This window comes from Anolis sagrei, chromosome 1 (assembly GCF_037176765.1).
Source record: "Anolis sagrei isolate rAnoSag1 chromosome 1, rAnoSag1.mat, whole genome shotgun sequence".
Lineage (NCBI taxonomy): Eukaryota > Metazoa > Chordata > Lepidosauria > Squamata > Dactyloidae > Anolis > Anolis sagrei.
Window position 1 is genome coordinate 316,820,205 of NC_090021.1, and position 24,836 is coordinate 316,845,040.

The following is a 24,836-nucleotide window of genomic DNA, read 5'->3' on the forward strand; positions in this document are numbered from 1 at the left end:
CTAGAACCAATTTTATAACTTAGCAATGTAACCTGAAAAAACAAATACACCTCACTGCAAAACTGCTGCATTGTTCCAATGGAATTAACTACGGAAAGGGGAAAATACATGTCAAAAACATTTAAGATCTTGAAGTCATGAGGTAAGTTAGTATAGTAATTTAGAAACAAGATATCTCCTGTTCTATTAGTCATGAATTTAAGGACCATGTTAAATGTTATATTCAAGTACAAATTTAAAGTGCAAGATGTATTATAAAGACATATAGATATGACACTTTAGGCTGTGGAGCTCCTTCCTATGGGAGTCTAGGTAATTCTTTTCTTTGTGGTACTTCTGCTGGCATGAAAATACCTTTTTGTCTCCTAATTATGCAGCCAAAATCCCACTGGTTTTTTTTGCCACTGCATGACATTGTTGGCTCATGTTTAACTTGTTGTCTACGAGGACTCCAAGATCTTTTTCAAAAACATTTAACCTACTGATGCCTCAATAAATGTAATTTTATTGGTATCTATTTTTGTTTTGAAATTTACCAGCAGCTGCTGCATTTCCCACCCTTGACTTATACTCGAGTCAATATGTTTTCCCAGTATTTTGTGGTAAAATTAGGTGCCTTGGCTTATTGACTTATACTCGGGTATATATACTGTATTGCTGAAAGAAAAATACACACTTAATAAATAAAATATTTGAATAAAGGAATATGCTCAAGCAGTTTACCGATACGCCACTCACAGAAGGGGGCAAATTTGAGTTTTCTACACTGTAGCATATGCTTTCAAATTAACCTATGCCCCATTGAAGTTGTGACAATGAGAAGAATTTTTAAAATACTCTGTGTTGGGCCCAGTTGGTGTACTTTAATTGATGTTCTTTTGTGCCAGTACAAGCTTCTTTGAACATAACAATATGATGCAGTTATTTCCAGCTATTTCATCTTCCTACTGCAATCCCATCAGTCAGATCACCCCATATTATTTTGGAATGGCCCCCCAGCTTGGGTGGTCACAAATAGCAAATGCTGACAATGACCTTGCTTCCTACCTCACTAGATCCTAAAGTATTATGTAGCCATGGGGCTGATTACTGTTTCATTTATCTTGTATTTTTGTACAATCCATTTGGATGGCACGGAATGGTACAACCCCCTTGGGATGGAAACATCAGTGAAACAAAAAAAAGGGGAGAACGGTGGTAATTTCTTCGGTTAATTTTTGGAACACCGGCATGCTCAGATGTAGGCCCTGGACGGTAGGGCCTACAGCCAAGCACTTGATGTTTGTAGGCCTGGCTGGCAGGGCCTACAGCCAAGTGTTCAACAGTCATAGGCCTGGTCGGCAGGGCCTACAGCTGTGTGCCAGGCGAACAGCACAATCAGCTGTAGGCCCTGGCGCTTTGCTGCCCAAGGTCCAAAATCTTTATTTTTTTCGGACCTTGGGCCGAAAGCTAATATGTATAGGCACCCATTTTCAGAAGCAGCGGACGGAAATGGAGCCATATGAATGGGACAAACAGAAACAGAAAGCGATTCCATACGAACACACAACACTAGTATTCTGACACCAGTATTGCTCCAACAGAATGCAAACTGTAAGATACAGCACACATTTTTTCTGAAATGTTTACAGGCCAAGCAAATGTTCACTTATGATGCTGAGAATTACACCTTTTGCAGAGATGTGAAGGTGTGTGAACAATGGGGGGGGGGGGTGTATTTCCATCCTTTCACATCTTCAATCAATTCAGCAAGATTAACACTTTAATCAAGTTATCAAAAATGCTAATCACAGAAGCTATATAGCCTGCTTTTTCACTTGCATGATCAACAACTCTGAACTTGGGTAGGTCAGCTACATGTAACTGGCAATTTCAGGACCTTATATAATCTTGTGTCCATATTCCTGAGGGGGCGGGATGTATTTTAAACAGTTTTTATCCCTGATAACTACACAGAGAAAAAAGGTATTAACATACAATGGCATAATTTATTGTTGGTTTCTGCACATTAAACACGTTGTCTATCCCGTGTTCCGGACACTATGATGTGGAATTACAAGATACTGATAGGACAATAAATGTGTTTACTGCTTTGTACATTTTAATTTACCTACTCATATAAGAGATAAGTTCTGGATTTCCAGATGTTTTAGACTACAGCACCAACAATCTCTTATTCACTGACAATGTTAAGTAGGTTAGGACAAGAGATATTTGATAACCCAAGTAAATGTTGAGGCTATTCAGGGATTTAAATCTAGGCCTCTCAAATCCATGTCTGACACAACTGTTTTGATATCATGATATCAACTGGGACAAGGTTAAAGAGAAACTGAACCAAGGAATCATAACACCACTAATGTGTTGCAATGAGTTTCATGTCAAATTTGTACAGCTGCTGGATATTTGATATCCAGAATATGGAAAGATGACAACATAGATGCTCTTGTGTCTTCCCAGGTCACAATAAAAATAAACCTTTTTTAAAGATAGATTTTTTAAAGTTGGAAACACATGTATATCCCAGTTAATGGAATCCAGAAAATATAGTCCCAAAGCAGAAAAAATGTGGAAAGAGTGGTGTTAATTTTTTACACACAAAAAAAGAGCTGTTCAACATGTTCCAGCAACCTGATCTGGCAAGCGTTGCATAATTAAACAAAAATATTTTTAAAACAGATTGCTTGAAAAAAAAAATTCAGGGATTTTTCTTTCACCAGCTTCTACTTTTCTTATTGTTTCTATTCTGTTACTGGCAAGCAATCATGACTTCAATATGATCAACTGGAGTGGAATCCTGGTCAAACTTTATTGCACTAGTTATTGCAGATATATTGCAAGCCAGCACAGTAAGTTTCTCCAGCTCTCCATCATTATCACAATGCTTGCGGGAAACAAAAAGCTACACAACTGCTCCTGATCTTGTCAATTGACACTAGTGACACTGAGATATAAGCCTACAGTTGCTAATGTTGTGGTGTGGGAACAAATGTTTTCCAGATTTGCCAATTGGGAATGTCCTTGGACTCCCATTCTCCTTTGGACTTCCATACACCCTCTGCTCTTTCCTAGATTTTGATATCTTATCCAAATTCAGAGCTAGCAATCCTATTTCAAATCACTGTTTCAAGAGGTAACATGAAGGCAACTTCTAAGTTAACTTGTTGGGGCACTCTAATTGACAGCAAATAGCAGGAAGAGGCACATTCAGGTACACTGAACCATGATAGCATTACCTCTCAAATGAGTCAATATGCAATAGCTGTTAAATGTTCTCCAGACAAATGAAACACACTTTTGCTTTCTACCTTCATCACAAATAATGCTATAGGACTAAATCTCCCGGGGGGGGGGGGGGGGGCTGTACTATGGTTGAATCAAGAATATAAAGGAAAAACAAGTTACTGGATCACTGTGTCAAAAGCAGCTTTAAACAAAATGTTTAAAAGTCCTATAAAATGCCACAGTTCATTCTATATACACTAAACAGATAAAGCTATCACTACTAAAGCTACATGGGAAGGAAGCAAAAAAGAAAGGTACACAGGTCAGTGCAGATTCACAGCTACAAAATTAACTATGTCCAACAGATCAGAACAAAAATATGTCACTGAGAAAAGAGAAAGGAATGAAGTGGCACAAAAAAAAACTAGTACAAGAGAAACCACCTATATTATCATTACTTTATTCCTACGGTATTCATATCTATAGTCTGCATCTATAATATCTTCTGGATATTAGCAGGATAACAACCTGCTTTTCTGTATTCTGGCTTTTTATGCTTGAGAATCTCAGGATTGTGCAGAGTTTGCTTCAGACACAAATGGGAAACTTTGTACAAAATGAGAATGTTACCCCTTAACCTTGGTTAAAGAGATAAAACATTATTGGGTTATCACATATCAATCATTTTTTTCCTTATGAACAAACACAACAATAATTTACAGGCATGTATACGTGCAAACAAAGATATGCCTATAGAAACTTTGGTAATATGGCTTATGAAAATTTAGCTGATTCCAGTGACCCTGAAACAATTAGATTCTAGCACCGTCTCTTAGCTTTGTAGCAGATCATGACTGAAAGCACAAAAAAGAGGCCATGCAAGGGTCTCTCAGCAATCAATAAGCAAGTTTCTAGAAGGTGGACTTCAGTGATTTGCAGCACTAGTTGAAGAGGTATAGTAGCTGACCTGCTGAGAAGCAGTAGGAAAGATTCCATCTATCTATATTACAGTTTGGACTGCAATTGAACACTTGATGGTACATGCTAAACGATTTCTAGCCACTTAACGCAGCAGTTCCTCTCCTGTGATACATCGATTAATTCTCCATCCCAACTTTAAACTAGTAAAGGCCAAAGCAGCTAACTGAAACTTGCAAGCTTTATGTAAGAGAGCAACACATTATGTATCAATATAAAATTCAATAAACAGCTTTCTGAGATAAGGATTCTACTTTACCAGTCCCACACTACCACCTAAACATTTCTAGACAACTCCATTAGTGAGTCTCCATGGATAACGAATAGCCAGGCCACATGATCGAGCTGGTTGCCATAACCACAAAATGGTATATAAGAAGATTAATTTGTGATAGTAACAGAAAAGCTGTAAGGATTCACCTGGGAAATCCACAATTAACTCTGCTTGAGACGCGAGGGATAAATGCACCCAAAGTTAAAATGGAGCTGTGTGTTTCAGTATTTTATGATACATTGTTCATTCTTATGCCTCTACAGAATGAATATGTGTTAATATACATTTACAGCTGGAAAACCATTAAGCAAGGATTTCTAAATCAAATCCCCAGAAAACTGAATACATGTATGGAGTTTTGATGGAGGATTTTAATCCATTTGTTCAGTAAAGGATTGTGTAGGTTGGCTTTCAGCACAATCATAGCATGTTTACTTGGAAGCAAGTTCCATGCTATCCACCGAGGTTTACTCCCTTGTAAGTGTGCCTCCAAATTACCACTATGTCAAATTGCATCTACAGAGAGAAGAACACCATGTCATCAAAAAGCTGTTTCTGTTGTCTTCTGTCTAGAATATGAGTTGAAAAGGACCTCTAAATCAGGGTTTTGGAGATAGGTCTTTTAAATTCTGTGCAGCACTTTATTGAAGTAAGTGAGAATTTCTACTGCAAGAAAAGATTTAAACCAAAGTCGATAATCCAGTACTCCTAAATTACTGTAGCATACTGAAATATGGTTGGAAAAGTGGGGAGGGAGGAAAATGCAATACTAATATAGCAAAGTTTTAGAGGACAGCTCAGGTCTGCTTCCCACTTAAGTGGAGAATGTGGGAATATCAGAAAAGCCCTGCATATACCATATGAGTGAAGGAAGCTAGACGCTGCTGAACTGTGGTGCTGGAGGAAAATTCTGAAAGTGCCTTGGACCGCAAGAAGATAAAACCAGTCCATACTCCAGGAAATAAAGACCGGCTGCTCACTGGAGGGAAGGATATCAGAGTCACATAATTAGAAGACAGGAAAGCTTGGAGAAGACAATGATGCTGGGGAAAATGAAAGAAAAAGGGAAGAGGCTCCGACCAAGGGCAAGATGGATGGATGGTATCCTTGAAGTGACTGGCTTGACTTTGAAGGAGCAGGGGTGGCCATGGCCCACAGGGAGCTCTGGGGTGGGCTGGTCCATGAGGTCACAAAGAGTCGGAAGCGACTGAACAAATAAACAACAACATGCCAGTTTTAAGCAAAGCCCAATATGTATTCCTACTTGAAACCAAGCTCCACAGTATCCAATGCCTTTATTCAACTGAAAGTGTGCATTTCCACATATTTTATTCCTATTTCAAATGGCATCAGAAGACGAAGAAACATTATGCCTTCAAGATAGTCCAATGCCATGTTGTTGCTTTAGTATCCCAACTATAGGAAGGGGTCTCATCATTTGAAAGAGATGTCTTCCAAATTCAATGCAGCACTTTCCTGCCAGCTTGAATTGTAAGAGAGAAGCTATCCTGCAATCAAAGACTTAAACCATGGTCCATAATACAGCACTTGCTTAAAAGGTAGCAAATGGAGGAAGACTGTAAAAGACCTGTAAAGGATGGTTTTAAACTCAATATCATATGCATTACTTGAAAGCAAACTTGATAGGATCCAACAACTTAATTTCCTTGCAAGTGTGCATTCCAATATAAATTATCCCCAGTTTGCCTGCATCAGTAGGCAAAGGAATACTGTGCCTTCAAGATGAGCCGATGTCATGTTGTTTTTATTGTTTCCTATCCAGAATCACAGTGTTGGAAGGGGCATCATAACTTTAAGACCAAGTCACACTGCTTGAGAGAGATTTCTTTAAATTATGTGCAGTGCTTTCTTGCCAGCTTGAAGTAAGGGTGAAATTTTCCTGCAAGCAAAGACTTGAACAAAGGTCTATAATCCAGTATAGGCAAATGTCAACTCTTTCCTATGCTAGCCAAAGCTTGCATGCATGTGTGTGTATTGGCTGGAGCTACACTTTAAAATGTACCTGTTCCAACTTACATACAAACTCAACTTAAGAACAAACATACAGAACCTAACTTGTTTGTAACTTGGGGACTGCCTGTACTCCTAAATCATTGTAGGGTACTAGAATGTGTGTGTGTGTGGGGGGGGGGGGGATAAAAGAAATAGCAAGGTAGAAAAGATTTAAGAGGATATCTCAGGTCTACTTCTTAAAAAGCAAAGAATGAGGGAAAGGAATAAAAGGCTTTAAGCACAATCTTATATGCATGCTAATTTGAAAGCAAGATCCGTGGCTTCATTTCCTTGCAAGTGTGTATTCCCATATACATTATTCCAAGTTACTACTGTGTCAAATTATATTACCAGAAAAGGAAACATGATGCTTTCAAGATGGGCCAATGCCATGTTGTTGTTTTTGTTGATTTCATAGTGTCAGAAGAGACTTCATCACTTTGAGGCCCCTCTAAATCACATCTTTGAAAGAGGCACCTTTCAAATTCTGTGCAGCACTTTGCCAGCATAGAGTGGTAAAGGAGACATTCTCTTGCGAGCAAAGACTTGAACCAAGGTCCATAATCCAGTATTTTCAGGTTATTGTTGCATGATGAAACATGATTTGGGGAGGAGGGAGGAAAAAAACTTAAAGAGAATGGATCAAGTTCGCTTCTTGTATAAAAAAGGAGAGAACAGGGGAAGTAGAAAAGGTCTGTGCAGGATCGGCCTATGAGGAGCGGCTCAAAGAACTGGGTATGTTTAGCCTACAGAAAAGAAGTTTGAGAGGATTCATGATAGCCATGTATAAATATGTGAAAGGATGTCAGAAGGAAAAGGGAACAGTTTGTTTTTTGCTGACCATGAAACTAGGACTCGGAGCAATGGGTTCAAATGACAAGGAGATTCCACCTGAACATTAGGAAGAACTTTCTGACTGTAAGAACTGTTGAGCAGTAGAGTGTGGTGGGAATTCTTTATTGGAAACTTTTAAACAGAGGCTGGATGGCTATCTGCTAGTGGTACTTTGATTATGTTTTTCCTGCAAGGAAGGGAGTTGGACTAGATGGTCTATGTTGTTATTATTACTTCATTTTTTTGTCTAATTCTTGTTAGTGTATTTTAATATGCACTGTATGAAAATATCGTTTAATGTGCATTTTACAGAGTGTTTTAAAACAATTATGTGTTTTTGATTTTGTGTTTTGATTATCTTGTAACCCGCCCCGAGCCATGAGGAGAGGTGGGCAAGAAATAAAATTATTATTATTATGTGGTCTCTTCCAATTCTATTTTTCTATTATTCAAAGCACAGTCTCATATGCAAGTGCATATTTCCACATTATTTCAAGTTAGTACTATGTGGCCTCATCACTTTAAAGATCCCTCTAAAACAGGCACGGGCACACTTCGGCGCTCCGGGTATTTGGGGTATTATATTATTTGGGTATTATAGTAGGCTGTTACAAAATGTGAGAGTTGAAGTCCAAAACACCCAGAGGACCGAAGTTTGCCCATGCCTGTCATTACTATGCCAAATTGCATCAAAGAAATACTATGCTTTCAAGAGGACCAATGCCAAGTAGAAAAGTCTCCGGTTACAGCAAATATTGGAGCTCTTTTTATATATCTTAGAGAGCTTTCAGGTGTCTACTTGGTCTGACTGATAAAAATAACCAGATAGACTATGGCAATATATTACCACAGCAGCCAGACTACTATACGCACAAAATTGGAAGAGTGCAATACCAACAATGGAGGAATGGATAATAAAAATGATGGACTTCGCTGAAATGGACAAATTAACATGTCTACTAAAAGAAGGGACACTGAAAACTTTTTTAAAAGACTGGAAACTTTTTATTCCCTTTTTGCATGAAGGAGCCTCCGGTGGTGTAATGGGTCGACTGACAGGTTGGCGGTTCAAATTCAGGGAGTGGGATAAGCTCTCATCTATTGAGCTCTAGCTTTTCATGCAGGGACATGAGAGAAGCCTCACACAGGATGGTAAAACATCAGTCATCCAGGATCCTCTGAGCAATGTCCTTGCAGATGGCCAATTCTTTACAACTTTACAGTCATAATCTTTATTGCCCTGATGGAGATTATGTTCCTTCAGTATAAGCAGTTGAGAATCAATTTAAGCGATAGGAGTTTGTGCAGCTGTTTATGAGCACACAATTTCCTTCCAAATTTCTTTTAAAAGAAATAACCTTAGTTTCCTTAGTGAAGGTAATGCTGCCATTATTTACTATCCCATTGTAGTGGTGACAGACGTTTTCTACTTTCCCTCATTCTCTCTCTCTTTTTTTTTTTACACAAGAATAACATAAGATATAGGCTGGATCTTGGAAAACACGCACTAAATACTCAGAAAGAAGCGAACTTGATCCATTATCTCTCCCCCCTTTTCCTCCCAAAATCATGTTTCATTAGGCAACAATAACCTGAAAGTACTGGATTATGGACCTCTCAATTTTAGTCTTTGCTTGCAGGAGAATGTCTCCCTTACCGCTCCATGCTGGCAAAGTGCTGCACAGAATTTGGGACAACTCTTTCAAAGAGATGATTTAGAGGGGCCTCAAAAGTAATGAGGATCCTTCTGACACTATGAAAACAACAAAGGCTGGTAGGAATTGAAGTCCAAAACACCCGGAGGGCCAAAGTTTGCCCATGCCTGCTCTAAAATCAATGTATAAATATGTATAAATATGAGTAGCAATAGAAACTAAGTGTAAACAAGAGGTTGTAATGCTGAAACAATACAAAATATTGTACAAAAAGAAAAAAGGATGGGCCAATGCCATGTTATGTTGTTGTTTGTTTTCTATCCAGAATCACAATGTTGCAAGGGGCCTCACCGCTTTAAGGTCCCTTTAAAACAGGCATGGGCAAACTTGGGCCCTCCAGGTGTTTTGGACTTCATAGAATAATAGTTGGAAGAGACCTCATGGGCCATCCAGTCCAATCCCTGCCAAGAAGCAGGAATATTGCATTCAAAGCACCCCTGACAGATGGCCATCTAGCCTCTGTTTAAAAACCTCCAAAGAAGGGGCCTCTTTTATAAAAGATCGTCTCAATAAACACTTTATAAAGACTCCCAAAGGGTTGTGCTTCTTTTTTACCATAGCACCAAAAAAGAGAAATCCCGTCATTCACGGCTTGAAACCAGACAAGTGTGAGATAGTGAGCCGATTCTGATAAATGGTTTCCGCAAAAAATCATCGCAATTTGATACACACATGCACACATATGAATGACTGAGGTTCCTATCACCCACAACTTGGAAGTCACCCCAAAATTGAATCCCTGCTGAATGGCTCTCAGTCAGGAAGTTCTTCCTCATGTTCAGATGGAATCTCCTTTCTTGTAGTTTGAAGCCACTGTTCCGCATCCTAGTCTCCAGGGAAGCAGAAAACAAGCTTGCTCCCTCCTCCCTGTGACTTCCTCTCACATATTTATACATGGCTATTATATCTCCTCTCAGCCTTCTCTTCTTCAGGCTAAACATGCCCAGCTCCCCAAGCCGCTCCTCATAGGGCTTGGAACTCTCTGCCCCGGAGTGTGGTGGAGGCTCCTTCTTTGGAAGCTTTTAAACAGAGGCTGGAGGGCCATTTGTCAGGGGTGATTTGAATGCAATATTCCTGCTTCTTGGCAGGGGGTTGGACTGGATGGCCCATGAGGTCTCTTCCAACTCTTTGATTCTATGATTCTATGATATGTTCAAGGCCACCCAGTAGGTTTGCATGACTAAGCTGGGATTTGAACTATGTCTCCCAGAGTTCTAGCCTAGCACACACATCACTGGTTCTGTAGTGGAGGGTTCACATATTACAAAAGCAAGCACATAGTATAGATGTTGCAAAGTAGTGTTGCAAATGCTCTCTTGAATTGTGGTGACCAGAATTGGATACAATATTCCAGGTGTGGTCTCACCAAAGCAGAATAGAGGGGTAGCATGACTTCCCTAGATCTAGACACTATGCTCCTATTCCTCTCACATATTTACACATGGCTATCATATCTCCTCTCAGCCTTCTCTTCTTCTGGCTAAACATGCCCAGCTCTTTAAGCCGCTCCTCATAGGGCTTGTTCTCCAGACCCTTGATCATTTTAGTTGCCCTCTTCTGGACACATTTTGGACTTCAACTCCCACCATTCCTAACAGCCTCAGGCCTTTTCCTTTTCCCCCTCAGGCGCTTTGCCTGAAGCTGTCAGGAATGGTGGGAGTTGAAGTCCAAAACACCGGGAGGGCCCATATTTGCCCACAGCCTGAGACACATGACCAGCTCCTTAAGCTGCTCCTCATAGGGCTTGTTCTCCAGACCCTTGATCATTTTAGTCGCCCTACTCTGGACATATTTTGGACTTCAACCCCCAACATTCCTAACAGCCTCAGGCCCTTTCCTTTTCCCCCTCAGGCGCTTTGCCTGACGCTGTTAGGAATGGTGGGAGTTGAAGTCCAAAACACCGGGAGGGCCCATATTTGCCTACAGCCTTCGACTGAGACGAGACCTCCTCTTCCAAAATCCTGTGCAGCCCTTTCCTGCCAATGTATTGTCGAAGGTTTTACTTGGGGCCAAGTCCAACAGAACAGTTAAAACATAACAAATTAAAATGTAAAGCAACAATATAGAATAAGACAAAATAAGACCATTATAACAAAATATAAAACAGTGATCAAACCAATAACCAACTGAGAATGTATTGTCGAAGGCTTTCATGGCTGGAATCACTAGGTTCTTGTGGGTTTTTTCGGGCTATAGGGCCATGTTTTAGAGACATTTCTCCTGACGTTTCGCCTGCATCTATGGCAAGCATCCTCAGAGCATGCTCCTTAGTCCCAAGCTGGATCCTGCCAGTTTGGGACTAAGTAGCAGCGAGGGAGAACTTCTAGTGCCAGCCAAGACTTGAACCACACAGTCCACAATCCTGGTCTCTCAAGTTACTTTCAGGATAATAACGAAACACGGGTTTGGGAAGGAAAAGCAAAGACTTCAAAGAAGGTGGCTGAAGTTAAAGAAGAGAAAGGGACAGGATGCAGAGACTGGGGAGAGGGGGGGGGGACCAGGAGGAAAGAAAGGAGAGGGGGAGGCAGGCAAGGGCGATGACAAGAGACAAGGGAAGAAAGAAAGAAAAGAAAAGCGCTCCGTGGTTGAAGGAAGGAGGGAAGGAAGTAGAGAAGGAAGGAGGGGTAAAGGGCGGCGTTTGCCTAAATCCTGAGGGAAATGAAGAGGAGCCACGCAAGGGAGACTGAGAGGGGGATTCTCCTCAGGCTCCTCTTGTTTGGATTCTGAGGCGGGAAGGAAAGGCGAGCCCTCAACTCCCTCAGGGCCGGAATCGCCGCCGAGGGGGCTTCCTGGGTATTATCCCCCCTCCGAGGAGCCACCGACTTTCCCCCCTTCCTCCTCGCACCCCTTTCTCCCCCTCCACGCCGAACACTTACTCTTTCTTGGCCACTCAAGGGCTCCCTTCTTCCCAGCCTCGCTCTGCTCCCGCCGCCGCCGCCGCTTCTGCCGCCATTTTGATCCGAGGCTCCAGCCAGGCTGGTTCGGCCAGGGAGGGGGGGGAAGCCGTGGAGTGAGTCTGCGCAGTAGCGACCTCCCGGGTCACGTGGTACACTAAAGGGGGGGGAGGGAGGGAGAAAAAAGTATGGGCTGAGGGGAGCTTCCTTCAGTTTGGTGACACTTTGAATTCATGGCAGCCTTCACTACTGTGTGTGTTTTGGACTCCAGCTCCCACAATTCCTAAGATCGGGCATGGGCCAGCTTTGGCCTTCCTCCAGGCGTTTTGGGCTCCAGCTCCCACAATTCCAAAGATCAGGCATTGGCCAACTTCGGCTCTCCTCCAGTTCTTCAGGTCCCACAATTCCTAAGATCAGGCATGGGCCAACTTTGGCCCTCCTCCAGGTGTTTTGGACTCCAGCTCCCACAATTCCCAATATCAGGCATGGGCCAACTTTGGCCCTCCTCCAGTTCTTCAGGTCCCACAATTCCTAAGATCAGGCATGGACCAACTTTGGTCCTCCTCCAGGTGTTTTGGACTCCAGCTCCCATAATTCCCAAGATCAGGCATGAGCCAACTTTGGCCCTCCTCCAGGTGTTTTGGACTTCAGCTCTCAAAATTCCCAAGATCAGACACAGGCCAATTTTGGCCCTTCTCCAGGTGTTTTGGACTCTAGCTCTCACAATTCCCAAGATCAGGCATGAGCCAACTTTGGCCCTCCTCCAGTTCTTCAGGTCCCACAATTCCTAAGATCAGGCATGGGCCAACTTCGGTCCTCCTCCAGGTGTTTTGGACTTTAGCTCTCACAATTCCTAAGATCAGGCATGAGCCAATTTTGGCCCTCCTCCAGGTGTTTTGGTCTTCAGCTCTCACAATTCTTAAGATCAGGCATGGACCAACTTTGGCCCTCCTCCAGGTGTTTTGGACTTCAGCTCCCACAATTCCCAAGATCAGACACAGGCCAATTTTGGCCCTTCTCCAAGTGTTTTGGACTCCAGCTCCCACAATTCCCAAGATCAAGCATGGACCAACTTTGGTCCTCCTCCAGGTGTTTTGGTCTTCAACTCTCACAATTCCCAAGATCAAGCATGGGCCAACTTCGGCCCTCCTCCAGATGGTTTGGACTTCAGCTCTCACAATTCCTAAGATCAGGCATGGGCCAACTTTGGCCCTCCTCCAGGTGGTTTGGTCTGCAGCTCCCACAATTCCTAAGATCAGGCATGGACCAACTTTGGCCCTCCTCCAGGTGTTTTGGACTTCAGCTCCCACAATTCCTAACAGCCTACTGGACAGTAATGAAAACACCAAGACATTGACATTTCTCGCCCATCCTCTGTTTGGGTAGAGGCAGCATGCCAATGTCTTCAATAAAGCAGCAGCTTCCTAAGGTCTACAGCAGGAGTCTTCAAACTAAGGCCTGGGGGCCGGATGCGGCCCTCCAAGGTCAATTACCCGGCCCTTGCTCAGGGTCAACCTAAGTAACGACCTGAAAAAACACAACAACAACAATCCTATCTCATCAGCCAAAAGCAGGGCCTCACTTCCCATAGAAATGCTAATAAATTTATATTTGTTAAAATTGTTCTTCATTTTTATTATTGTATTGTTTTAAAGTGGTTTTTGCACTACAAATAAGATATGTGCAGTGTGCATAGGAATTCATTCATGGTTTTTTTTCAAATTATAATCCGGCCCACCAACAGTTTGAGGGACTGTAACCTGGCCCTCTGTTTAAAAAGTTTGAGGACCCCTGGTCTACATAGATACTCACAGGGACACCTCAGCAAGCGGGAGTCCAAAAGTGGCAACTTAAAACCCGGATTCTCAATCAGAGGCTGATACTGGATGAAAAACTCCCCCTTGGGCACACAGAAGACTGGTTGACTTGGAAGATGCTGAACAGGCAGCACTCTGGCACCACAAGATGCAAAGCCAACCTTAAGAAATGGGGCTACAAAGTTGAGTCCACCAACATACAAGTATGGCAAAGAGAAAACCATAGACCACTTCCTGCAATGCAACCTGAGCCCTGCCACATTCACAATGGACGACCGTCTTACAGCAACACCAGATGCACTTGAAAGAGTCAGCTTCTGGTAAAAAGAAATTTAGTATAATGCCAAGTTTTAAAGTTTTTTGTGGTTTTTTTTATATGTTATAACTGTATTCTCAATTCACTTCTGATATGATAAATAAACAAATAAATAAATTGTAGAATTGATTTATTCTGTCTCCAAAAGTCCCTAGAACTAATCAGGTCTGAATTTCCTCCAGAAGCCAAGATTAGTAAACTGTGGCTGTTATATGTTGGCCATATCATTAGAAGACATGATTCATGAGAAATAATGATGATGAATTAATTCTACAGTGTAGATCAATGGTTTCCAACTTTTTTTTTTACGAGGGACCACTTGACCAGAGACCACTTTCCAACCAAAAGTACCAAAAGGGTTACGAATCAACTTTTGGTCAACTTTAGATTCGGTTTGGTTATTTGAGGTGCTGATTCAGAAAATTGTATTGGATAGACCACATCAACTTTAGTTTCTGATACAGAACATATGCCATCCAGTAATCGCTATCTGCTTACCCACAGAAAACCATATTTAATAATCTAGAGCTGATGTGGTCTATTCAATGCAATTTTCTGAATCAGCACCGCAAATAACCCCAGGAACAGGCCTAAAAACAAAGACACCTAAGCACCCCCGCTTCAAGGAGTGACATGGAATGGCTCTACTCAGGGGAAGGGAGGAGGAGGAGAAGCAGCAGCATCCAGGAGGCTTGTTGTGCCTTTCGTTGGTTGTCAGCCTCTCCCCTCTCGACATTCCCATTGCCTTGGCATTATAAGAGGGTTTTTTGAGACCAGTCACTCTTGTTGCAACGGTGTAGTAATGGCGAGGCTACAGACCATATTTTAGTTCTTGGGGACCACTGGTGGTCCATGGACCACAGGTTGGGAACCACTGGTGTAAATGCACCCCTGAAGGTCTCTCATTCATATAGTCACTATCAGTCAAAGGGTGGATCTACACTGTAGAATTAATTCAGTTTGAGACTACTTTAACTGCCAGTTGTAGTTTACAAAAAATTGAGCCTTCTCTGCTGAAGAGAGCTGGAGCCTCTACAAACTACAAACCTCATAATTCCACAGTGTTGGATCATGGCAGTTAAAGTGGTGTCAATCCACATTAATTCTACAGCGTAGATGCATCCAAAGTCAACTTGAAGGTAATTAACAATGAAGAATTGAGGCATGCAGCCACTAAAGTTAAAGCAGCGGTGTGCACTTACTTGGGAATAAGTATTATTTAAAGCAATAAATATTTATTGCTTTCTATCGCTGAGTACATATATGTATAAATCAGGCTGTGTGCTACTAACATTCCTTTTAGCATTCCCATGCAAGAAACATTCAGGCTTTCTATGGACATACTGGCACCAGCGACAATTTATTAGCTGAAAGAACTATGTTTTTTAAACACATCATTTCATCCCATGTGTCTGCATTTGTAATATATATATATATATATATATATATATATATATATGGTTGGGGATGCTATAACTAAGCAATGCGGGTGATTATGAATCAAGATCAGGGCTGGATGCTATGTGTGGATTATAACTTTGAAATGCCTAGTGCTCTTAACCCTCCTGCTGGCAGACAGTCCTTCAGAGTCTTATTTCATTGCAGAAATAGTGTAGAACTTGACATACAAGGCAGGCGTTTTAGTGAAAGAGTTGTAAACAACACCCTTGAGTTCCATTCACCTATGAACATTATTTTTTTAAAAGACAATGGGAAAAATAGTCGTATTTTAAAGAGATAGGGATTTTATATGTTGCTATTTTGTAAAAAAAGAAAAAGAAAGTAAGAAAGAAAAAGAGGAAGAGCTAATCGCTGCACAAAACAAATGTTCCATCTCATACGTTTTCTAGCTTTGGCAGTTAGGGCATTGTGAAATACCCCACATTCGCAGTTTTGATTTGATGTTCTCTCTAGAAATTTCTAGGTGGTACACTGGCAGGGATTTCTAGGAGTTGTAGGCCAAAACACCTGGGAACCCACAGGTTGAGAACCACTGCTCTAATTTATTTTTTTATTTACTGTATTTGTATACCGCCTTTCTCAGCCTTTCGGCGACTCAAGGCAGTTTACAGGCAACAAGTAATACCCATAATATCAAATGCACATAAAAACATTAAATATAATATAAAACCACAACAGAAATGATAAGCAACAGCCAGGAGACAGGTGTTTTTAAAGTCTCTTCCTCAGTCCCCTTTCTCCTCTTAGCTGGTTTGGGGGGGGGGGGAGCAGCAGGATTTCCTCCTTCTCCTCCTGAGGTGGCAGGCAGATGTAGTAAGCAACAGCCAGGAGACAGGTGTTTTTAAAGTCTCTTCCTCAGTCCCCTTCCTTCTTTTAGCTGGCTGGGGTGGGGGGGGGAGCAGCAGGATTTCCTACTTCTCCTCCTGAGGTGGCAGGCAGATGTAGTAAGCAACAGCCAGGAGACAGGTGTTTTTAAAGTCTCTTCCTCAGTCCCTTTCCTTCTTTTAGCTGGCTGGGGTGGGGGTGGGGGTGGGGGTGGGGGTGGGGGTGGGGGTGGGGGGCAGCAGGATTTCCTCCTTCTCTTCCTGAGGTGGCAGGCAGATGTAGTATTGTTGCTGGGTGGAGAGGCTCCCAGCCGATGACCCACGAGACATGATGGAAATCTATCTTCCTGGCTCCCCCACATCACTCTGGCTTCAGAGTGTCAGTTGGTGCTGGGAGGAGGGGAAACTTCTTCTGGTCATGCTGGAGGACCTAGAGATTTCTAGAAAGAACACTTCTCTAGGAACTTCTAGGTCCTGCAGTTCATTATGCATTCAGCATCTAGCAGAAGTTGATCTTGGAAAAACCTAGGGCACACCTACATTCAGTTTGACACCCTTTAACTGCCATGGCTCAATGTTGTGGAATAATGGGTGTTGTTGTCTTGCAATGTCTGTAGCCTTCCCTGCCAAATAGTTCTGGTGCCTCACCAGACTTAAACTCCCATGATTCCATTGCATTGAGCCATGGCAGTTAAAGTGGTGTTCAGCTGCATGAATTCAACTGCATTAAAGTGTAGAAGTACATTAACATTCTTGCTGGGTTTGGAAAGTGCTCCGGATTGTATATCAGTGAAAGTGGCTTTTTTTTTCTAATTGCCTGTTTCAAAACACACAGCCCTATTCTTGATTCAGCAGTACAGTCAGGAGTAATTAGCAATGCAGAATCAAAGGGTGTGGATTAGTATCCATGCTGAAAAATAAATTAGAGCACCTGTAGTCTTTAGCCTTGATACCAGAAGGAAGCACAAAACAGCTCTTTCATCCATTTCACCGCACTCAGGACTAATTTTGTACTTCTCAGTCATCTAAACTGTGACATTATTGTGTAATGGATCAAAGAATTGCAATATAATTCAAGGCTGCTTTTCCTCTGACTAGTTGGCAGTTGAATTTTTCAGGGCACTATATCAAAAGAAAAAAAGCACTGTCCCTGTAGTACTATATCTTCCTTCATAATTAGGCACAAAGGATGGTGGGGAAGTATACCTGGATATGCAGAGTTCTGTTGCGCTTGCTAAGCATTTTTGTTGAAGAAAGTAAGTGGTGCTTCTGGGCCTATGAGCTGAACTAATGACAAGTTTCTCCTTACATTTCTTGACACTGAAATGTCTATCTTGCTTCTTTATTATTACTATAATATCTATTTTTTTTTAAAAAAAGTATGTAATGCTTAGCTCTCCAAATTCCAAAGTAGTGAACAAAACTTTTAAAACTTATACTATATAGAATGCAAAGATATTTTCAATACACAAATTAAAATGTAGCACAGGCTTAAAAACTGACATTCACAAAAACCTTGTTTTAGAGTGTATGCTGGTTTTTAACTAATTTGGTGATCTAGCACCAGGAATGTGGTGCAGCTGAGTGTCAGCTGCATTAGGATCACTTCTGACCACAAGCCAGCCCGGGTCGGAGTGAGCTTCTGGCCAATTGTGTAGCTTGTTGTTGACCTTTGCAACCCGAAAGACAGTTGCATCTGTCAAGAAGGAAAATTAGGTACCACCTATGTGTAGGGAGGCTAATTTAACAAAATTTACGAGGCCATAAAAAAGACTCCAGCAAAGCACTCCAGCAAAAGCATGCGGGGAATGTACTTCATCAGTGTCGCAGATGGACGATGAAAGCGACAGCTCCCCTGGCGGCCAAAAAAAGTTAAATAGCCTCTGACTGTCTATATCTGTTGTGTGTCTTTGGCACTGAATATTTGCCATATATGTGTACATTGTAATCCGCCCTGAGTCCCCTGCGAGGTGAGAAGGGCGGAATATAAATACTGTAAATAAATAAATAAATAAATAAATCCTAAAATGACCTCAGACTGGCTCCATCAAGACAAGTTTTTTTCTTGACATTGACCCCTATCTACACTTCCATATAATACAGTTTGAAGAGACATGATATGGTCAGTGTAGACTCATATAATGCCGTTTGGTGCAGTTAAACTGTATTACATGAGCCTGCACTGGCCATATTATACAGTTTCAAACTGCAAAATTTGACATTTCTTTCTAGCAAGATGTGATTGAATGAAATTAGTATTTTATTTATTTACGTATTTTATTTACAGTATTTATATTCTGCCCTTCTCACCCCGAAGGAGACTCAGGGCAGATCACAGAACACATGTACGGCAAACAATCAATGCCGATTATAACAATGGCAAGAGGTATATATAGGTTTTCCCATCTTTCGGCACCTTTGGAGGCTGTCTCGGTTTCGGCCACTGGGGGGTACTGTCGCTTCATCTCCCTGCCGAAGAGCTTTCTTTGTTCGTAAACTTCCTCCTTTTTCTGATTGAAATGCCGAGCCTAAATACTTCCCCACTTTAATATGGTTCCTATTTATCTACTCACATTTGTTTTTGAACTGCTAGGTAGGCAGAAGCTGGGCTAAGGGTCAGGAGCTCACCTTGCCCCAGGCTTCAAACTCTCAACCTTCTGGTTGGCATGATTTCAGCTTGGTGATTAACCTGCTGTGCTAAAGCCCGGCCCAAATTTTAATAAGATTTGTGAAAGAGTTGTGTATGGTATGATACATTTTTTAAAAATTCAGCACTCTGAAAATACATTAGAAACAGCTACAATATCAGAAAAAATATATTTCTCACCGGTCTGTGAATTAGCCTAGATCCTGTTGCTCAGCTTGACAAAAGCAAAGCCATAGAGTCAATCAGATTTCCCCATGTGTTGCCTGATTTAGCAGTACAGTTCGAATCAATAAGATTCCAGCTAATAGTTACATGATCCATGGCAGCAAAGATATATGGGACAGTAGAGGGAAGACTCATGTATTGGCTTCATGTATAAGTCAAGGGCAGGTTTGGAGCCCAAAATTAGGGATTTTGATCTTACCCATGGATACGTTGAGGGTCATTTTGTGGAGAGGGGGAAGCATCAGCGCTGCCTCAGGGGCCAGGTGCCCTTGGTTGCTGCCGCCATTCCTATGGCCAGGCATTCAAAAAGGCCAGAAGCAGTGCCACATTAGAAAGGATAGTGAGGTCAGTGCTTTAGTTGGGCTCTCCCAGGTGGACTAAGCTCTTGACTTTTGCCACTCGACACATGGAAGGAGTGGTTCCCTTTCTGATAAGAGTTAGGGTACAGTGCTCACATTGACCTGTGGATAAGGTGACCCAGGTTTCTTGAACTCATTTTTTTACTAAAATTTCTAGACTCATGTATGAGTGTATTAGTTAAGCTTTCAACATGCAACTCAACTAAAAGTTGTAGGAGCATGGCACATTTTAGAAGAGTGTTCCATGTATTATCTGGCATCCTGTTGGTGTTTTTTAAGGACATGTATGTTCCCTTAGACATCCAGGTGTACTTTGTAGTCATGATGTAACACTGATACTCAATTCACAGTTGTGTAAGCAGCGAAGGGTGTGTTAATTCCTCATCATTACCTCCAATGCACCACTGGATTCACTGAGACCGCAGAAACAGCAAACTTATCCATAAATAGTGTGTTGCTCAATGTCACTGTTCAACAGAAGGGTGGTGCCCTACAACTACCATTTAATTACGTGAGTAAGTCTACTGTATTCAAATATAGGATCTCGAGTAGTAAGTGGCATTGCTAAATTATTACAGTAGAGCTGTTTAAAGTTCAATAATGTTCCTCTGCATATTATCAAAATTGCAGCTTTAATCTCCCTCCCGCAAACATCTTCTCTGTAATTCCTATTCTGTAATTTTTTAAAAAATGCAAACCCTTTAAAAGATCTTTAAGAATAACTTTCCTTATATCTTTGACATTATGTCTCAGTTGCCTGCTTAAACATACACTTTGAAGAAGAACAAAATGGGAATTGATTTAAAACAGTGCGGGGGGAAAGGGTGGCAGGCAGGGGCTGTTTTTATGACCCCAAAGGTTTTTTGCTCCAACATGTTCCCATATGACATCTAGGGATTGTGGAGGGTATCTCAACCTTTTTCTTGAGGTTCCCTTGAACATAGGCCCTTTTGGAAACTGCTGATATAATCAGAATTTGCCTGGGCCAAAAATGGGCTGGGAAAGCACCAAATTATGGTGGGAATATCTCACATGGCCCCCAGAGAATGTTTGGAAGTACATAGGGCCAATTTTTGTTGCAGGAATGAATACACTGAGGCATGTGGCCCTCCAAGACCTCCTGAGGAGCTCATGCAGTTCCTAGGCTTTCACAGTTGCTTGTATTTTCTCCATTCATCCTCACATTTTATTTAATAACCATTATATAACAGTAGACAATGACACCAAAAGAGTGCCAAACAATCGGCTGAAAGCATCTAACATTGAAAACGTGAAATATAACATATCACACGTAGTTTATGGATTCACGATGACTTGTCGCCAGCATTTGAAGTGGTGGAGTCCAGTGTTAAAATGGGTTAAACCCTTGTGTTGGCAGGACTGCTGACAAAAAAGTCGATGGTTCAAATCCAGAGGGCAGGGTGAGCTCCCATCTGGCAGCTCCAGCTTCTCATGCGGGGACATGAGAGAAGCCTCCCACAGGATGGTAAAACATCTAGGCATCCCCTGGGCAATATGCTTGCAGGCGGCCAATTCTCTCACACCAGAGGCAACATCGCAAGTCGCTCCTGACATGAAAAAAAAGTCCAAATATCCCTGGGTGTCTGGTGGAAGCAAAGAGCAAGATCTAGTCAATAAAGACTATCCAATCCATGATGAATGTGCCCCTTTTGTTGTTGATTATGTAATATTTGGTTAGAATTTTTCCAGCAACGATGTATTCCATATTCTGGCCTGCTACTCATTCATGGATAGGTCACTTGTTCTCCAGTACTTGGCAACTTCCATTTCTGGTGGCTGCAATGAAGAAAGTGCTTAAATTATGATGTTTCAAGAGTTGCTTATGTTTTTAACATTTTACCTCTACAAGAACGCTTCATAAAACTTCCTGTCAACGTTAATCTTCCTACTATCATCTGCTTGAACAGTATGTTGACTAGAACCATCCCAGCCCATAAAACTAGAATACAGGACTTGGGGAGCAGAAGGGAAGGCAAAGCAAGAGTGACATTGACTCACCTGAATATATGATCAGAGAGTGAATCAGCTGCCTCCAGCTGGGTGTGGTTACCATTCCTACAATTCAGTCCCATAATGCTGACTGTCAGTGGGAAATTTCTAATAATAAGCCACCTCTTATTAAGACTACATCTCAGTGCTGAACTGAAGAAGTAGAAGTGGTAGTGATCCATCCTCCTCTAAACCTCAAAACTAGAAAAACGGCAAAGTACAATAAGACCCCTGTATTTGTGGAGATGGTTTCCCCCTATAATGTGATTCAAGACAGCTTACAAAATATTAAAATGGGTGCTGATTAAAATACATGCGAAGTATCAGTAAATTATATGAAAATTACATTAAAATAAAATCAAGTGATCTATATAATTAAAACCATTTACATTCAATTTAAAAATCAGAAGATAAAATAAACAAGACTGAATGTTTCTTACTGATTTTTGATAGAGGACGCAAAGTTGAAATATAAGAACACTTCAATGAACAGAAAGCCTTTGGGTTTGACAATTTTATCAGGGGACTTCTGCATTCAGTGAAGTGCCAAAATGCTTGGAAAATTGCAATTGCAGTGGTTAGGCTGCCCTTAATAGACAAAATTACATGGTGTCCCAAGGCCACCTGAAGTGGGAAAAAGAAAATCAGAAGAACATTTTGATTTGTCAGGCTCACCTTAGTAGCATTAACTGACTCTGGGTTAAATTTGACTTTGTGTCTGAAAAGGCAAGGCAAAAGATGTATTCCTCCACTCCCAATGTTGTTAGAGCTCCAATACCTTCCAACTATCCTGATCTGACAGGAACAGTTTCAATCAATCATGTGTCATCTCACTGCTTTAAAGGAGCTCCTTGTGCCAGGAGGACTGCTGACCAATAGGTCAGTGGTTTGAATCTGGGGAGGTCAGGTTGAGTTCCCTCTGTCAGCTCCAGCTCTCCATGTGATGACATGAGAGAAGCCTCCCACAAGCATGGTAAAACATCAAACATTTGGGCGTCCTTTGTGCAACGCCCAGAGCCAATTCTCTCACACCAGAAGCAACTTGCAGTTTCTAAAGTTGCTCCTGACACAAAAAACTGCTTTAAAAATGTTTCAGTTTCCTTTCCTGTCACTTTCCATTTTTGTTCTCAGCTTATCTCAGTTGCTGCAAGCCTAGTTCTAAGGGGGAAAGTAGTTTTCATTCAACTTAGTAATGAAGGAAAGAGGAGGAATTTGCCATTTCCAGCAAGCTTGGACAAAAGCAAACAGCTGCAGCTTTTTCTTGCTTGTCAGTTCTCTGTAATAACTTTTCAACATCTTGACCACACTCTGATGTTGCTCGGCCAGACATGTGTGGCGTTTCATCTGTGAAATGTTGGATATGATGTCCACACACCATTTATCTCCATGGTCTCTGTTATCCATTTTTAGGGTTACTCTGGGAGAGGTAGAAAGAGAGTTTTCCATTCTGCAGCTAGAGATCTTTGTATACCAGGGAACACAACATTTGAAAATCAGGATGCCATTTTTATCTTTTCACACAAGCCATAAGGGATGACAACCCCAATTTCTCCTTCTTGTTAAAAAAATAAAATGCGGACAAAGAATTGAAATGGGCAAGTGGCATTTCCAAAACCCCACAGCTGTGATTTGCCACTTAAATTTATCTCACCTCATTTCACACCAGAAGAAGACTATTTTAGAAACAGGGAGTAACCAGATGGGCACTTCTGGATTATTTTTAAACATCTATTTGGGTCCTGAAACAACTCCAGAAGAGCTTTTAAATCAAGGGTGCTCAAAGTGATGGCCAAATGGACTGGAGCCATTCCCTGGACAATTGGCTGCTAGTCCCTTGGCCAGTTTCCAGCAAAGCAAGGAACAATGGAAATTAATATGGTAGCGATGCCTAGAGCGTGGTGGTGGGGGTCTCCTCTGGATATCTTCCAAAAAGAGGCTGGACAGATACCTGCTGGGGATGTCTTATCTGGAGATCCTGCACTGAGGAGCGGGTTGGACATGATGGCTTGTAGGGTCCTATTGAGCTCTATGAGTATAAAATTTACTTACTTAATTTTTTTATCTCCCTTTACTTCTCATAAAGGGACATATATAATTCTATTATACATTAGTGAGAAAAATATAGCTTAAGAAACACTGCTTTTAATGAGAATTTTGTCATTTATAGTATTTCCCATTGTGTGCTTTTTTTGGTCATTGTTATTTATGAGGATAAGAAGAATACTTTGGAAACACTGGGGCTTCAGGTGAATTGCACACAGCTTATGGGCACCACAGGCAACAAATTTCTTAATGTAATGAACAGAACTCAAAATCATGCACACATTTTGTGCCTAATAAAGATCAAGCAAACCCTAATATGGGAATCCTTTCCTTCAAGTTGCCTGTCAACTTATAGTAATTCCATGATTTTCAAAGCATCCTTAAGGAGAGGAATAATCAGGTTTCGCCAATGCCTTCCTTGAAATATAGGCAACACCACCTAGTATTTGTTGATGGTTTCTCATTCAAGAAGTAGGCAGGGCTGACCCTGCTTACCTTCTAAGATCTGGTGCTGTATGGTACCTTTAGGATATTTAGGTTCTAATGTGGAATTTATGGAATGGAATGTTTTAAAATGTTTAATTATATTTTTATTTTAATCTAATTTAATTTTTTTTTTTTTTGGAATTGTATGTGTTTTAAGGCATTGAATAATTGCCTCTACATAAGCCGCCTTGAGTCCCCTTCAGGATAGAGAAAGGCAAAGTATAAATAGAGGATGGTAAAACTTAAAACATCCAGGCGTCCCCTGGGCAATGTCCTTGCAGATGGCAAATTCTCTCACACCAGAAGCAACTTGCAGTTTCTCAAGTCACTCCTGCCTGAAAAAAAATAGAGCAAATAAATAAATAAATAGTACTTTGAGCATTGAGCTACACCTCTGGAGATTAGGATTCGAATCCTCGCTTGGCCATGGAAACCTACTGGGTGACCTTAGGCAAGTCACATTCTCTCAGACAGCAATGGCAAATCCCCTCTGGACATATCTTGCCAAGAAAACCCCATGATAGTTTTGCCTTAGGTTGTAGTATGTGATTATTTAGCGCCATCTACAGTTGGGACACCAGTTTTCTGTTTTCATGGTGAGGGGTTCACACCGAGAAAAGAAATAGAAGATAGAAGATTTGCAAAACCAGTTTTGTTCTTAGTTTATTTCAGCTGCTGTACACTGAGTTCAAAATGTAAACTACAGTTTAATTCA

At 41.4% G+C, this 24,836-nt stretch overlaps 1 protein-coding gene across 1 annotated transcript in view; it reads right to left on the reverse strand.

Annotated features, from left to right (window-relative positions):
• Positions 1-12,042, reverse strand: part of BTBD7 (BTB domain containing 7) — a 101,350-nt gene extending 89,308 nt beyond the window's left edge. Inside the window, exon 1 of the mRNA XM_060756420.2 lies at positions 11,916-12,042. The gene's annotated coding sequence lies outside the window, so the exon portion shown is untranslated. The remainder of the gene's footprint in view (positions 1-11,915) is intronic.
• Positions 12,043-24,836: the final 12,794 nt, after the last annotated feature.